A 17,004-nucleotide genomic window follows, 5' to 3' on the forward strand; every position below is an offset into this window, starting at 1 on the left:
ATGGTGCTAAGTAAGGCCCCGGGGAACTGGCAAGAGAAATAATCAGAGCTACAATGGTACTGGGTGTGGAATGTGTGTTAAGTGGTCCTTGCTTCAAAACCAACTTTCCACTATGTGGTGACTGAAGTGGAGGCAGCAAATAATCATATATCACACTAAACTTTTTTACACCCTTTTGGCCAAAAAGGGCGTAAAATAATTGAAAAAAGGGTGTTGGGAGGCCCTTACGCCCTTTTTCTTGAATCTCAACACCCTTTTTTGTAGCTTTCCACCCTTTTTGCGTGAAAAAAAAGGGTGTTGACCAACCTCAACGCCCCTTTTTTTTTAAGGGTGTTGAAAGGGTGGGGAAAAGGTGTTCAGATCATCATTGATTGAGGTCATGCATGCAATATAATTTCAAAAAGACATCCCATTGTACCATCCACCCAACCTCGTCAAAAATGTTCAAAAGCAAAAAAAAAAAAAAGCTGCCAAATTCAATAAAAAGCAGCGGCAGCACCGACGTTGAAACAGGAAAAATATCAGCCCTTGCTTATTACGACATCGACAGAATAACACTCCCCCTCCCACTTTTTGTTTCCTACAGCCTTGCACGGAGCACAGCACAGTCTTGAACTGTGACATCTGTATCATCATTCCATCGTTCCCTGTTCCTCTCCTGCCCCACCAGCACAATCATAGCCCTCTCTGACAACAGTCATTCTCGTCACTCAGTGGAGTTATAACGTACTAGCAATCACAATTTTATTCCATTCTTATTGTTAGCGACCGTAAATATTGTGTACAAATGCAATAAACAGACCACCTAGTTTCTCCTGCAGAAACAACGTTGGAGAACAAGGCAGATATCAAAAGAAAACAAAAGTTGGGGAGGTAGGGGCATGAAATCGGGCGCTAAATAAACAGACGCCAAATAATAATACGATTACTTACACTAGAACACTGCCAAATTTCATTGCGCAGTGTTATCTTACTATCTGCTGCTTTTTTTAACGTTCAAATCGAGCGCCATAAGCTTCAGTTCGCGTTTTGTGTTTGTAAACTTTAAATATCTAAGCTTCTTAATTATAATACACACAGTAAATAATAAACCTAAAGATTATGTTATATTCAGTAAAAGAGGTAATTATTTATTGTTGTCGTTTTAATTTGTTTACGCAACTCCCTGCCAACGGCCGATATCTTGAGTACGGCGCGCGGCGGCGTGGCCGGATTCCGGAACAGATACCCCGTGACCCGTCTTTCATCGGATTGTTTACGTGTTTACTGTGGTGTGTGGTTAAACAAGCGCAGTTATTATGATTAATTGGGCACCTCGTCGTCTTCGGTTGTGTCTGTCGTGTTCGACTTCGCGATGAAGTATTTGAGAACAACTTTGCCACCTGAAGACGGCTAATTTCGCTTGGCGCTTGCCTCTGAACGTCGCTCGCTCTTCTGCGTCGGCTCCTCTCGGTAAGCTGTCGTCACATTTGCCGCCTTTCTTGTCACTGGATGTCGTTTGTAGCTGTCATCGCCGCTTTAAGGATTCGTTAACAGGAGCACGCGTGTGTGAATTGTTTAACTGAACTGGCGAGGTTGAACCTAGAGGGCTCGTCTCTAGAAAGGCGATGTGCGAAAGATTGTGGTGCTTGCATTGAGCGCTAAACGCACTGGCGCTCAGTAACGCCGTGGCGCTCAGTAACTCAGTAACGTTTCCCATTCCGCAGCACTATATTGAACAGCTTCAGAGTTCACCACTGCGAACCACGTCTTACGCGTAGTTTATCAGAACACGGGCGGCTACTCCTCTAAACTGTGCTGCGCAGCGTTTTCGGCTTCGTTGATCACCGCAGTCGTTTGTGCCGTGTTGGGAATTGCGAGGGAGAATCGTTTGCGAGCGAATGTGCGCGCCTCGCAAGCTTCGTTGCGTTTGCGGCGAGCCACCTCACCATGTGTACGGTGCGGCGGTACGCGGGCAGTGATTTTGGCTGAATGTTGTGTTGCCCGAGACGTAACATTCGTGCACCTAATCATTTCCATTCTTGCATGTGTGGTAATCATGTGTCATCCCGTTTTAGACCTCTGGACGGTCTGAGGGCATCACGTCCCTCCATTCAACCGGACAAGAGCCACAAGCATTGTCAACAGTGTTTGGCTGCCAGAACGTAAGTTTTCAAACACAGTTTTGGTAGCACAGTGGGCTATCATACTTGAATAAGGTTCGATCACTTGAATGTACAAGTTCTCTCCCCCATAACAATTATTGGTGTTTGATGCATAACCTAACATGTAGGCGCTCAATGGCAACCTTTATTGTTAATTTCGGAAAACTCAAAAGTTTCACCCAAAATCATAATGTGGGCGTAGCAGTTAATCACCATTAATACGAACTTCCTGGTGTTAGTCATGTTTACGGTGAAGCCATATTTCTTAGGTGGTGACACAAAAATGTTATCACCTTTGTAGTTTAGTCTTCGATAAAGCCTTACCAGTTATGTTTTGAGCTATTTTTTGGATGTTTATCATGTGAATTGACAGTCCTTGCAGTCCACTTTTTCAAATAGTTATGTAACTGCCCGTACCATTTAAACAGGCCTGATTGGGGTTCTGAAGGCTGCGATTTACGCACGCTAGTGCTGTACCGCCAATAAAGAAACATCCTTCCACAAAGAAAAAGATTTGAAAATGTAAAGTATCAGCAGCATTATTCTTAACTGGAACATGCTAATTGCTAGGCCTGGGGCTTTTCCTGAAAGCACTGTGGATGTTATAAGAGAGGAAAAACCACTCAAACACATCTGCCAAGGCCGTTGCTGCTCCAAGATGCGTGCAAGCATTGAGTCTTCTGAGCAATACATTACACCCTTTTTTTAAACAACCGACGTGCATGCTGAACGTACTCCTGATTGGGCGTGTGCCAGGCGCGTAGCCAGGAATTTTTTTCGGGGGGAGGGGGGGAGTGTGGTCGACCAAAAAATGGGACGGGGAAATATGTAGGCAAGGCATCTTGCGCGTTGTTTAGCAAACGAAGCTTGAAATAACTGACTTTAACATGCGATTTGTGTATGCTCAACGCTAACTGTAAAGCCCACCTTAAAGGAGCCATGAAGAGAAAATGCAAGTTGGTTTTATTCGAAAGATTTCGTGTTTTATAGTGCCCCCAGCGCTTGTCCGGATACAAATGGTGCTTTATTCACTGAGAAATTAAACAATTTAGGTTAAAATTTTGATTTTCCCGCTCAATCGTGCGTTTTCGTGGTCCCAAATGACATCACAGGAACCGACCGCTCTGCAGCCTGGAGTACATTCATTCACGCATCCGCCGTACAGGGCAGAGACACGTATATGCTGGCGGCGCCATTTTCGGTTGCTCGCTCGCCGCCGAAGCAAGTCATTGTGTCAAAACCGCGCTAAAATTATCGCCGCAACGCGGTTTACTGAAGAAGTTTGAATCATATTGTCTGTTTCGCGTTGCTAGGTCTCGTGGGAAACGAAAAGAATAACGTGTTGAGCCCGTTGGCCCAATTGCGGCGGCACGGGACCGTTCAAAGGTTGTCTCCACCCTGTACAGCGGTGTTGGTTTGTTCCCGCGTTTTTTTACGTTCTGTAACCTAGATGGCGCCACAATACCGTGGCAAGCGTTTGGTTTGTTTTTGCCCGCATTTAAATCTGGCTTGTTTTTGTTCTGGGAGAAAATATTCGTTCCCTGAAACAGTGCTCGCTCGACAAATGGGGTCACGTAAGACACCGTTGCTTGCGTCAATCGGCCAGTGTCGTCTGAGACAACCCCAAGCCCCGCAGTGCTGTGCAGCTAAACCAAGCATGCTGTGCGCAGTACGAACAGCAGAACGCATCAGTACTTCTATGTTTACATGTGCTTTCGTAACTTCCACTGTTTGTCCCATCATTCTTATTGCTTTGTAAAGAATGTGCCCTAAATTTAAGCGCAAATCGCTCATTCGTCTAGTTTGTAAGCTCTACCTAATTGGCGTCTGCTTCTGCCAGCCTCCGCCAATCGCAGAGCTTAGCTCATGTGACATCATAGGTTCTGTTGCGGGAAATGAGCTGGTGGGTCGCATGACCATTCCCGTTTTTCCTAATTATGTAGCTTATTTGAGCGAAGTTTACGTTAAAAGTGGTGTCAGTATGATTCTAACGAGACAATCTTTTGAATGAACCAAACTTGTGTTTTCTCTTCATGGCACCTTTAAGGAGCTTAGATGGTGATGATAATTATGATCACCTAAATTCCCGTTCGCTGGTCTATGGGCAGACCACGGGCGAATCATTCGTCCGCAGAGCAGGTGGTTAGGCGGACCCACGCTCGTGAGCGTGATCATGAGTGCGCTCGTGAGTGGCGCGCGGTCCCCGAAGTTCGTCGGGAGGAAGTGGAGGCCAGCACTGAATGTTTGCTATCAAGATTCTCGTGTTTTAGATTTTCCTGTAGAAAAGGGACTATTAAGTTTTCTTGTCAGCTATGAAGTTCAGTCGAGCACGATTTGAAGGTTATCGCGCCAGCATCGAGCGGCCAAGCGTGCCACCAGCCCACGGTTTCGTTTTGGAACCATGAAAATCGAGATTTCGCACTCTTCGCTCCCTTGTTGGCTGTTCCATGATACAACAATGGCCCGCACGACTGACTTGCCACCCTTTGGGTTTCAAGCTGTACATTCGTTGTTATCAAGCACAGACTTGGACTTGGTTGCCCTTTATTACGCCGACGATAACGAAACTTGCATGGAATATTTGCTAAAGCTGGTGTTCTTTCTGCTTCGTTTGAAAGAGTAGCTTTCCCGCGACAACCATCGAATTGCAGTGGACTGTACATGTGGCGCATTCGTATATTATGGCGGTGAAGCTAGCAAACGTGCGTCTTCGTCCTTAAGTAATCGCCTTTTGTTATTTTTTGTGCTAGTAACGTGAGTAGTAAACTTGCGCTAAGCAGAACACCTTATTGCACTGCTGTTGAATGTTGAGCTTGTTGCACGTTTCTTAAATTTCATTATATTTCTATATGTTAAATCGAAACAGACATGGCTTCAGTAAAATTCCGGTTAAGCAAATACAGAATGCTGATTCTAACCAAGAGGGAGGTCAAGGAAACAGTGGAATAGTGCCAAAAAAACAAAGCTCCGCAATAAGGAGAATTGTGTGGTTTTGTTGATGTGGAGGAAATACAACATGGGCAGAGCAATGCTTTTTATGCAGCAGAAATTATGGATCTGCAATAGTCAATGAAATGCGATGTCGGTAGAAAAATAAACATATCAAGGATTGATAGTTGACTGAACAAAATACAGCGACATGCTCTGTCATGTGATTATACTTTGTACCAGTGTAAAGACAAGGAATGACACGTTCCCGACCACATGTAAGCCTATATGAGGCTTTTCCTGCTGTTCTGCCATTCCCCGGCCGTGTTGTTCCGCCATTGAAACAGTAGGGCTGTTTTGATCGGCTCGCGGCAGGTTCCCGGTGCTTGTCGGTGTATCCGGCGCGAAATGCAGCCGGGCTGTATATATTGACAGGTACAGCATCTGGAGCGGGCGCAGGGATCAGACGTTGACATAGCCCTTGTTTTCAGCTTTATGTGAGCAAGAATGTCCTTAAAACTGCAGGTGACTTCAGGCGGTTTTTCAGGCTGCCGAAACCGCACCCCAGCCTTGGCATAAAACATTATGAAGGCGGGGGGGGGGGGGAGCACCTGGACCCCCCCCCGGCTACGCCCTTGGCGTGTGCTTATTCTTTCTTGCATCCACCACATTCAAGTCGTCACGTTGAATTGGGAATGCTGGAATCCAGCATATGCTGGCAAGATACGAGAGCTTGAACACAACCCACTTGCCCGCAATGAGTTTTCAAAGATCTCCACCACCTGAAGGTACTGAAGTGAGATGTAAGCATTGCCTGAAAACCATTCCAGATAAGGGTACGAAATCATAGTTATGGGCCTTTCTCGCCCATTTACGTGTTTTGAACAAAAAAAGTGCCATTTAAAGGTAACACGTCGTTCCCTGCCGATTTCTGATGCCTGATTAAGTTTGCGGGCATAAATCTAGCAGCTTTCTCACATGTCTAACGTGTATGCGGGCTTGTTAGGAGTGAAGTAGGTAAAAATTGAAAGGTTTGATTGTAGTTGTGTATAGATTACCTACATTGTTTTCATTCCTAGAAAAGAAAAATTGAGGTAACCCTGCCAATTGTTCTGCATTGCTGCATTTTATTATGCTTGTATGATTCGTAGAACCTGCAGGAGTTCAGCTGCTTGTTAAAGGAAAAATGAACAACGGTACAAAAAAAAAAGAGCATCTACTAAATAAAAATCTTCACAATCGCAGGATGCCAACGGTCCACCTACCAACTTGCGTCCTGCATTGTTTCTGCTGGCTGGAGCGGCGCATGGAGCATTTTTCAGCTTCTCGAAGTTTGTGATCAAGCGCTGCCCCAAGTGAAGGATGCCGCAGACGGATCTTCTGTTTTAATGCCACAATTTCATGTGCTGAGCACTTACTCGTAAGGCATTTTAAATATTCATCATCCCAGAGGGTATGTTACCTTCGTCTTGGGTGGAATGTGGCTGCAATCAGGTTATTTGTGACGGAAACAAGTGAACCACGTGGTGAGAGTCATTGAGGCCTTGTTGATTGCGCATGCTTCTGAAGTAACGTTTTCATTCAGCTGAATACTTTCTAAATATTACAATTTGTGAACAAAATATGATAAAAGTCATGATTAGTTGTACTACAGTGCAGGAAAGAAATGCCAGCACATGTTTTAAGAGCCTCTTATATTTCAGGTCATTGGCTGGTGAGCAGTAAAACAGAACTCAAAATTGTTTAAAGTGAAATCAAATATTTGTTGTCACCAGTGCATGACCCGTAGTAAAAGCTATCTGGTCTCCCAATTTCAAATGAGACAGGAAATGCCAAAAAAATAAGGAAATAAACAAGACAGCTTGCTACAATAAACCAATTCAAAGAATTGCTCAATGTCTATGAAGTGGTGATTCAGGCGGGTTAGTTCGGTGTTGATGAAATACAAGCAGGCACTCGCCTGGTCAAAAACAAATAAACAAATAAAGACGTTTTGGGGCCCCTACTGGTCCCTTGATCACAATGAAAGGGGGGTGAAAGGTCTCGATTATTTATAGGTTCGGTGGCGCAGAGTGCGCATGTGTATCTCGGGGAGATTACCCCGCGACCGGTTAATCGTGTTTTTAGTTGGTTGAATATGCACTGATTCTAAAAGTAGTCGTGTCGACAGGCGCTTCTCTGATGCAATTATGCTTGCGGAATCCCAATCGATGACGTGGTCAGTAGCCAGGTGATGATCCGCCAAGGCATTTCAGCTTACATTGCCCTTTTTGACATCATTCTGGTGCTATTGAATTCTTCTTTTAAAAATTTCCAGTGAACTATGTAGGATGCATCGCTATCCTTGCATGGAATTTTGTAGGCAACTCCGGGGAATCTTGATTTTTCTAAAGGGTCCTTCATGCGTACCAGCTTCTGCTTAAGCCTGTTCGTTGGCACGTGTGCAGTTTTAACGCCATATGTGCCAAACACCCTTGCAAGAGCTTCACTGATGCCTTGCGTGTAGGGGACGGCAGCGCGTTTTTGCCTGTCTTCTTCAGGAACCCTTTCGGAGGAGGCAACTGAAGCCCGCAATTGTTGCGTCCTCACAAGCTTTGAAGGGTAGCCGTTACTGCGAAGGTCCTTCCTTACCACGGCTAGCTCTTGCTTGCGCAGACCAGGCTCAGAGCAGATTCGTGATGCGCGGGAGAAGAGTGCAGCGGCGACGGAGCGTTTTTGGCCTATAGGATGCGCAGAGTCGAACCCCAGGTATCTACCCGTGTGGGTCGGCTTTCGATACACACTGGTTGTAAATCCTTTGGCCGACCGTCTCACAAGTACGTCGAGGAAGGCGATCTGTCCATTATTTTCCTGTTCCATGGTGAACTGGATGCTTGGAACACAAGAGTTTAGATGCTCAAATAAAGGCATTACGTCTCGGCGGTGGATCACACAAAAACAGTCGTCTACGTAGCAGACAAAGATCTTGGGGCCGTCTTGTACGAGCATTGCGCAGAATTTTCTAGAGCCTCTAAGGCAATATTCGCACAGACTGCTGAAATGGAAGCTCCCATCGCTGTTCCAAACCGCTGCTTGTAACATTATACGTTGAAAACGAAACATGTTCTGCAGGCCAAATTCCAGGCAAAATTACGCGGTCCGGAGTTGCAAGGATCTACTCGAGAACGATGCATCTCTGCCTTCACGTTCGCCAATTGAGACGCAAGACTTGTATTGTCTCCTGGAATTTGGCCTGCAGAACACATATATTTTGTTTTCAACGGACCAGCGGTTTCGAACAGGGATGGGAGCTTCCGTTTCAGTAGTCTGTGCGAATATTGCCCTAGAGGCTCTAGAAAATTCTGCGCTATACTCGTAAAAGGCGGCCCCAAGATGTTTGTCTGCTACGTAGACTACTGTTTTTGTGTGATCCACCGCCGAGACGTAATGCCTTTATTTGAGCATCTAAACTCTTCTGTTCCAAGCATCCAGTTCACCATGGAACAGGAAAATAATGGACAGATCGCCTTCCTCGACGTACTTGTGAGATGGTCGGCCCAAGGATTTACAACCAGTGTGTATCGAAAGCCGACCCACACGAGTAGATACCTGGGGTTCGACTCTGCGCATCCTATAGGCCAAAAACGCTCCGTCGCCGCTGCACTCTTCTCACGCGCATCACGAATCTGCTCTGAGCCTGGTCTGCGCAAGCAAGAGCTAGCCGTGGTAAGGAAGGACCTTCGCAGCAATGGCTACCCTTCAAAGCTTGTGAGGACGCAACAATTGCGGGCTTCAGTTGCCTCCCCCGAAAGGGTTCCTGAAAAATACAGGCAAAACCGCGCTGCCGTCCTCTACACGCAAGGCATCAGTGAAGCTCTTGCAAGGGTGTTTGGCACATATGGCGTTAAAATTGCACACGTGCCAACGAACAGGCTTAATCAGAAGCTGGTACGCGTGAAGGACCCTTTAGAAAAATCAAGATTCCCCGGTGTTGCCTACAAAATTCCATGCAAGGATTGCGACGCATCCTACATAGGTGAAATCGAGAGCATGATGGAATCCCGTCTGGCCGGGAGGGTACATTAGGAACGAAAAAGAGACGCCGACCAGTCCAAACAAAACGTACTGACGTTTGGGCTTCCAGCACCGAAGCCTTGTTCACAATAAATGCATCACCAGAAGTGGGTCGTTTAAGTGGGCTTCTATAATCGCTGCAAAGAGCGTGAGTAGATCGGGTTTAGATTTCCGTCGTTACGATTGACTGTGTTAGATGTGGTCTGAATGATTAGTTATTCCAGATGTAGCCGTGATGGTCACTTTTTCTGTAGCGACGATTCTTGCATTGTCCCAATCAATCTTGTGGTCATTCACGACGGCGTGTTCGGCTAAAGCATTGTTGCGGACGCTTTTATTCTTTACGTCACGTGCGTACTGCTGCAGACGATTCTTATAATTTCCTGATTCCCCGATATACACGCCACTGCAGTCTGCACAAGGTATCTCGTATACCACACCGGAGAAGCGCTCCTTGGGCAAGCGGTCCTCGACTCTCACGAGGTCATGGCGCATCTTTTGGGCTGGAACGTGGGCCACCTGCACGTCATATTCCCGTAGGATACGTGCCAAACATTCACTTGTTCCTGGAAGGTAATGCACAGGAGCTCGCTTCATCGGGGCAGGAGGCACGTCCAGTTGTCCCCGTCGGGTCAGTTGGCATTCTGTTGCGTTTATAAAGTGCCTCGGGTAACCGCAGCTAGCCAGGTTGTCCTGTACCTTTGCCGTGTCCACCGCCGCATCCTCGGGCTTCGAGCACAATCTTTTCGCACGCTGCAGTAGCGTGCTAACAACAGCCGTCTTGCGGGAAGCGGGGTGCACGGAGTTGAAGTTCAGGTAGCGGTCTGTGTGCGTTTCCTTGCTGTACACGCTGAAACGTAGCCTCTGGCCCTGCCGAGACTCGAGGACGTCCAGGAAGGGAAGTTTGCCATCGGCCCACTCTTCTGACGTGAACTGAATGGCACGTTCCATACTGTTGAGGTGGGCCAGCAAGCTGTTCGCCGAGTCTTTCTTAACGACGCCGAAACAATCGTCGACATAACGCAAGAACACTTTTGGTTGAGGGGCAAAGGAGGCTAGCGCGCGTGCTTCCAGCGCTTCCATGGTCAGGTTTGCCGCCGTGACCGAAATAGCGGCACCCATTGGAGTTTCCTGCCTTTGCTTGTAAAAATGGCCTATAAAGACGAAGTACGTATTGTTCAGGCAAAAATCTAGAAGCCTGCGTAGTTCTGGCTCATCCATCGGTGATCTCTTGGGCAACGTCTGATCAGCCTCGAGAGCAGCGGTGCATAGGTTTACAGCCAGGTCAATCGGAATGCTCGTGAAAAGGGACTTCACGTCGAAGGACACCATCAAGTCGTCTTTCTCGATCACGGTGTTGCAAGTCTTCTCGACAAAATCGAAAGAATTACGAATGTGAGTGGTCCCTTTACCGACGAGCGGAGCCAGAACTTGGTGCAGGAACTTCGACAGGTGGCCTATGCACCGCTGCTCTCAAGGCTGATCAGACGTTGCCTAAGAGATCACCGATGGATGTTCCAGAACTACGCAGGCTTCTAGATTTTTGCCTGAACAATACGTACTTCGTCTTTATAGGCCATTTTTACAAGCAAAGGCAGGAGACTCCAATGGGTGCCGCTATTTCGGTCACGGCGGCGAACCTGACCATGGAAGCGCTGGAAGCACGCGCGCTAGCCTCCTTTGCCCCTCAACCAAAAGTGTTCTTGCGTTATGTCGACGATTGTTTCGGCGTCGTTCAGAAAGACGCGGCGAACAGCTTGCTGGCCCACCTCAACAGTATGGAACGTGCCATTCAGTTCACGTCAGAAGAGGGGGCCGATGGCAAACTTCCCTTCCTGGACGTCCTCGAGTCTCGGCAGGGCCAGAGGCTACGTTTCAGCGTGTACCGCAAGGAAACGCACACAGACCGCTATCTGAACTTCAACTCCGTGCACCCCTCTTCCCGCAAGACGGCTGTTGTTAGCACGCTACTGCAGCGTGCGAAAAGATCGTGCTCGAAGCCCGAGGATGCGGCGGTGGACACGGCAAAGGTACGGGAAGACCTGGCTAGCTGCGGTTACCCGAGGCACATTATAAACACAACAGAACGCCAACTGACACGACGGGGACAACTGGACGTGCCTCCTGCCCCGATGAAGCGAGCTCCTGTGCATTACCTTCCAGGAACAAGTAAATGTTTGGCACGTATCCTACGGGAATATGACGTGCAGGTGGCCCACGTTCCAGCCAAAAAGATGCGCCATGAGCTCGTGAGAGTCGAGGACCGCTTGCCCAAGGAGCGCTTCTCCGGTGTGGTATACGAGATACCTTGTGCAGACTGCAGTGGCGTGTATATCGGGGAATCAGGAAATTATAAGAATCGTCTGCAGCAGTACGCACGTGACGTAAAGAATAAAAGCGTCCGCAACAATGCTTTAGCCGAACACGCCGTCGTGAATGACCACAAGATTGATTGGGACAATGCAAGAATCGTCGCTACAGAAAAAGTGACAGCATCACGGCTACATCTGGAATCACTAATCATTCAGACCACATCTAACACAGTCAAACGTAACGACGGAAATCTAAACCCGATCTACGCACTCTCTTTGCAGCGATTATTTAAGTAAACGACCCACTTCTGGTGATGCATTTATTGTGAACAAGGCTTCCGTGCTGGAAGCCCAAACGTCAGTACGTTTTGTTTGGAGTGGTTGGCGTCTCTTTTTCGTTCCTAATCCTACATAGGTGAAACTGGAAATTTTTAAAAGAATTCAATAGCACCAGAACGATGTCAAAAAAGGCAATGCAAGTTGAATTGCCTTGGCGGATCATCACCTGGCTACTGACCACCCCATCGATTAGGATTCCGCAAGCATAATCGCATCAGAGAAGCGCCTGTCGACACGACTACTTTTAGAATCGGAGCATATTCAACCAACTAAAAACACGATTAACCGGTAGCGGGGTAATCTCCCCGAGATATACATGCGCAATCTGCGCCACCGAACCTATAGATAGTCGCGACCTTTCACCCCCTCTTCATTGTGAACAAGGGGCCAGTAGGGGCCCCAAGGCATCTTTATTTATTTGTTTTTGACCAGGTGAGTGCCTGCTTGTATTTCATCAATGAATCACCCTCCCCTGACGTGTTTTCGTCGAACCTTGGACTCTGTTAGGTGTCAGTGGGTTTACACAGCCAACTTGTGGGGACGCACATAAGCTCTTAACAAATGAGCTGCATAGTGGCTATGCACTAGCCATGGTTTTTATTAGTTGCCTTGATGTATATGATCTTCTGTCGCAGTGTTTTAGGTAGCTCACTCGCACATTATTCCTTTGTTTTTGGACATTGTGGAGTGTCCAAGGATTATTCGTTCTATTTCTGATTTTTATTGCAACTGTAAATATGTCAGGAGTCCCGTAATGAGTTTCTGGCAGTAATAGAGCACTACTGTGTGCATGAAGGCAGTCTAAACAGAAAAATTGGCTGCCTTGCCTTTGCTTAGAGCGGCCATGCAGACAACCCACAAGTTCGGTTCATTCGACAGATTGCCTCGTTAGAATCATACTGACACCATTTTTAACGCGCACTTCACTCGAATAAGCTATATAATTAGGAAAAAGGGAATGGCCATGCGACCCACTAGCTCATTTCCCACAGCAGTACCTATGATGTCATATGTCCCCAGCTGTGCGATTGGCTGAGGCTGGCAAAAGCAAACGCAAATTGGGCAGGCCTTATAAGCATGCCGAACGAGCTATTTGCGCTTAAATGTAATGCATATTCATTTTACAGCAGTAAAAATGGGGCAGTAAACAATGAAAGTTACGAAAATACGCGTACACATACAAGTACCGATGCGCACTGCTGTTGGTACGGCGTGCACTATGCTTGTTTTAGCTGCACAGCACTCCGCCGCTTTGGAGTTGGCTTGCACGGCCCTGGCCGATTGGCATAGGCGATGTTGTCTTACGTGACCCTGTTTGTCGAGGATACCTCATGTTTCACAAAACCATTACTTTCTACAGTAACGAAAACAAGCCAGGTGCAGACGCGGTCAAAAACAAAGCAATGGCAAACAACGGTTTGTGGATGAGTATGGTAGCTCCACCTGGGAGGACTGATGGCTAGCAAGGCTGCAGACCCGAGTGACGCAGTAGTTTGTTTGATTACATGCACTTATGGCTTCATTGCTGACATCCCAAAAACACACGATATGGTGGGAGAATCAGCTTTTAACCTAAATTAATTTCTCAGTGAATGAAGCGGTGGGGCACTATAAAACAGGAAATATTTCGAACGAAGCGAACTTCTATGTTGTCCGAATGGCCCCTTTAATGCACTGTATTGTATTTTTGGTTCCTGTAGTGATGTCACCATGAAGGAACCGCAGTAGACAAAGTTAATGTTAGCGCTTTACCATGCATTTTTTTTGTGTGTTTGATGGAAACAAATATAATACTCTAACCAAGGACTTTATCCGAAGCGTTCCCAACGTTTCGGAACCTACTTGGCTCCTTCATTAGAACTGTCTATGTTTGACCAAGAGCAATAGTTCTACATATAAACAATTTTTTTGTTTGCTGCAGCGGATCAGAGGCTAGGGCACAAATAAGGGGTAGGACAGCTAGATATCTGTTCATCTTTCGCCGGCTTGCTTGGGTGTGACAACTGTATCTAGTTGTCAATTCCAATTTGTTGTGGTCAGTTTTTCTCAACTAAATTGTAGCTTTTTTAAAGATTATGGAAGGTTTTGTGGGCCTGAAGGGTTGCCGCATTGCATGTTTGGCCTATGTAGCGTTGAAAGCGGATATTTTGCTTCAAAGTGGAATGTTGGCCTAGCATCATGGTCCTGTGGTTGCTGCTCACTTTCATTCATGCCATTATTTTTTATATTATCACTTAAAATTAAAAGTTAACCAATCTGCTGTAATTTTAATTTTGTCACCTGCTTTATACTTTCTTTTTTTTCAACTGTCTGTAAGGAGTGACAATTCGTCTTTTTATGATACCAAGGCATCGGACTGTGCTAGTTGGTACATGTTTGAATGGATGAAAAACCAGCGGAAAACACAGGGTACGGAAGAGAACGACAGGATAAGCTTGTCCCGTTGTTCTCTTTTAACTGTGTCCTGTGTTTACCGCTGGTTTTTCATCCATTCAATTTTCATGAATTTGTTGAACAGTGATTAGTTTAAGTGCTCAAGCAATTTTTGGCTTGAAGGTTCCCTGTAGCATTTATATAAGTGCTCTCTGCTCTTTTTTTACCCAAGACCCCATTACCAGCCTTAATGAGATTGTCTTTTGTAGACATGAAGTTGAAATAAATATTTGTTTGCATTGCTTTGCATATTTTGAAAGAATTGCTTGCTCACTTTCTTTCAACCCTGTTTCTTAATCCTGCTTAAAGCATTTTTCCATGTTTATTTTTTTTTCAGAACCAGGAAGGGTGCTCATCCTCGGTTCTTGCTGAAGCACCAGTATCTGTACTTCACACGTGAGCTTTGAACACGCAGTAATTATGGTATGAAACATTTTACCAGTATTAGCTTGCTTTGTAGATGTCAAAGCTCTCGACAGTGTAGTACATTGTCTGGTGTAGTGCACAATCTCTCTACAACAGCACCCGCTGGGTGCTGTTGTAGAGAATAATTTTGTGGCTATAATACTTGAGATTATTCTAAAATGTACATCAAATACTAGTAAGAATAGCTCTCTAAATTGGTGGCCATTTTCCTGGTGGAGGCAGAAAGTGAAAATGCCCATGTGTGGAGATTTAAGTCCACAATAAATATCCCAAAGTTGCCAAAGCTAATCCAGAGCCCTCCTCGCGGTGCACTTAATATCCCATGTGCAGCTTTGTGTAAAAACAGCCAGAAATGTATGATCAATTTAAATTGATTTTAATGTTTCTAAATGCAAGTATTTTAAGTTTAAGCTGCCTTATTTAGTAAAATATTTTCTAACAATTGCATAGCTACCAAAGGTTTACAGAAAAGCTTTCATTGGTTATGCACCTTCTCAGCGAAACAAAAATGTCATTAAGAAAAGCAGAAAAAACCTAAATATGGAAAGTAGCAACACTAAAGCTGCTAATAAAAAAGATGCTAAACGTTTTATCGATAATATTGCTGATTTTATTTCTAGTCAACTCTAAAAAGGGCTATAGACGGGTTTGATGGTTCCCATGACGCACCTCGTAATACTAGACGAAACTAATGGGCACTGGCTGTTGGCTTTTCATTTGCAACATCGAAAAATGACCCCACATCCACCAGCAGGGACATAATGCAAGGCACCATGCACAAGCTAGACTCATGATAAAATACTGCTATAACAACAATGTCATCACATTTCAACCAGGGAACTCATATGCATTGTTCTGTGATGTTTACAGTTCTTGGTATTGCTATGTGGGGTCATTTTTCATGAAGCAAAAAGAATAATGTAAAATAAAATAAGTGGCAGTGGCGACCCAACTTTTATGGGTAGAATAAAGCCACAGTACGTAGGGAAGTATACATATTGTATTTGGTCTGCCTTAATATTGAGCTTTTCTGCTCAGCTCAAGAATAAGGCACTAAACATTGCGAGTAGCTACCGTGATTGGAAGTTTGATGAAATGCTGAGAAGCCAAGGGTTTTAAGGTTCGAAGAACTTTTGTGCAGTTGATCTGTTGCACGCCTACTTGCTTTCACTGCATAACACGTTTATGCTGTGCAGTGAAGCTCGAAGGATGTGCGCTGCAGTTTAGCAAAATGAACATAAAATTGAATTTTTAACACCGTTTTGAATAATCAACATCCTCTAATGATACAACTTCTGTACTGCGATTTGGCTGTAATATTAGACTTTATAAATGGATGTTTCAAAAATCGGTGGGTCAAAAAGTTCAAGTAAATTATCAGCTGACATTGAGCTTTAATGGAATGTCTCATAGAACGGAGCTTGGAAAGCACGAATGTTTCATACCGTAATTGTGTGTCATACTGTGCCATATGTGGCTGCACACCTGCAGCGCCATTTGTGAACCGAGGATGATGCACCCTTTGTGTACCCCTTTAGGTGGGTGCTTTTGCAGGAAAAGCTCCTACCTATGATATTTTGGGCAGAAAAGGGTGCTCCTGCGGCGAAAGAATCCATGCACCCTAAAGGGTGTGCTTGGATTCTGGCGGTACTTGTCCGTGCTAAGCGCATGATATGGTTTGGACATTCCAAGCTCTAGCCCGCCGAACGCAAAGTAATGCCTTGACTCCAACGCGAGTGCTTTTAATAACAACTTTGATGACACCACTGTTGAGAATCGGTTGAAACGGAGCAGGCGACGCACGTCGGTGTTATATTTTTCTTCGGCGTGCGGCCGCAGTGGCACGAGCCGCGCGATCAGCCATGTTCGTGGCTATTTCAGTGTTGCCAAACGAAGAAATTGACAGCTAAACTTTTCAATGAATACCGGCTATAGGATGGGTCAAAGATAAATGTTCTTTATAGTTCAGACTGCTGTGTCCACCTCATTGCATTCGGAGGGAAGGAAGTTCATAATTGCTTGTATCTTAATATTTGGTATGTGCTTGGCTGTAAAGTTTTAAGGGAAGTTGCCAAAATGTTTATTAATAGACACCTCAATCATAGTTTATGGTTGTGAATTAGTTTTAGTCTCAGGATTCATGCACAGAATTTTGCAAACATTCTTGTTTCTTTTTTTGTGTTGCAACATTTACTGTCGATTGTAAAAGTTTGTTCGGAAAACGTGGTTTCATTCGGCTTGAGTCTCAAGATTTTTGACACAAAAGAAATTTTGCAATTTATGGTCAATAGAACTTATAAATGTGATTGTCTGCCTTTTAAAAAAGTTGTGACGACAAATACCAATACAAGTTCTCTACGGGTGCACAT

At 45.4% G+C, this 17,004-nt stretch overlaps 1 long non-coding RNA gene across 1 annotated transcript; it reads left to right on the forward strand.

The window, feature by feature from the left end:
* The first annotated feature begins 1,126 nt into the window (after window positions 1-1,126).
* Window positions 1,127-7,258, forward strand: LOC144141317 (uncharacterized). The gene is made up of 3 exons (XR_013316524.1): window positions 1,127-1,452; window positions 2,058-2,144; window positions 6,318-7,258. It is a non-coding gene; the product is annotated as an uncharacterized LOC144141317 (long non-coding RNA).
* The last annotated feature ends 9,746 nt before the right edge of the window (window positions 7,259-17,004 follow it).

Source organism: Haemaphysalis longicornis, unplaced genomic scaffold (genome assembly GCF_048455015.1).
Source record: "Haemaphysalis longicornis isolate Haplotype H1 unplaced genomic scaffold, Haemaphysalis longicornis Haplotype H1 scaffold_6, whole genome shotgun sequence".
Lineage (NCBI taxonomy): Eukaryota > Metazoa > Arthropoda > Arachnida > Ixodida > Ixodidae > Haemaphysalis > Haemaphysalis longicornis.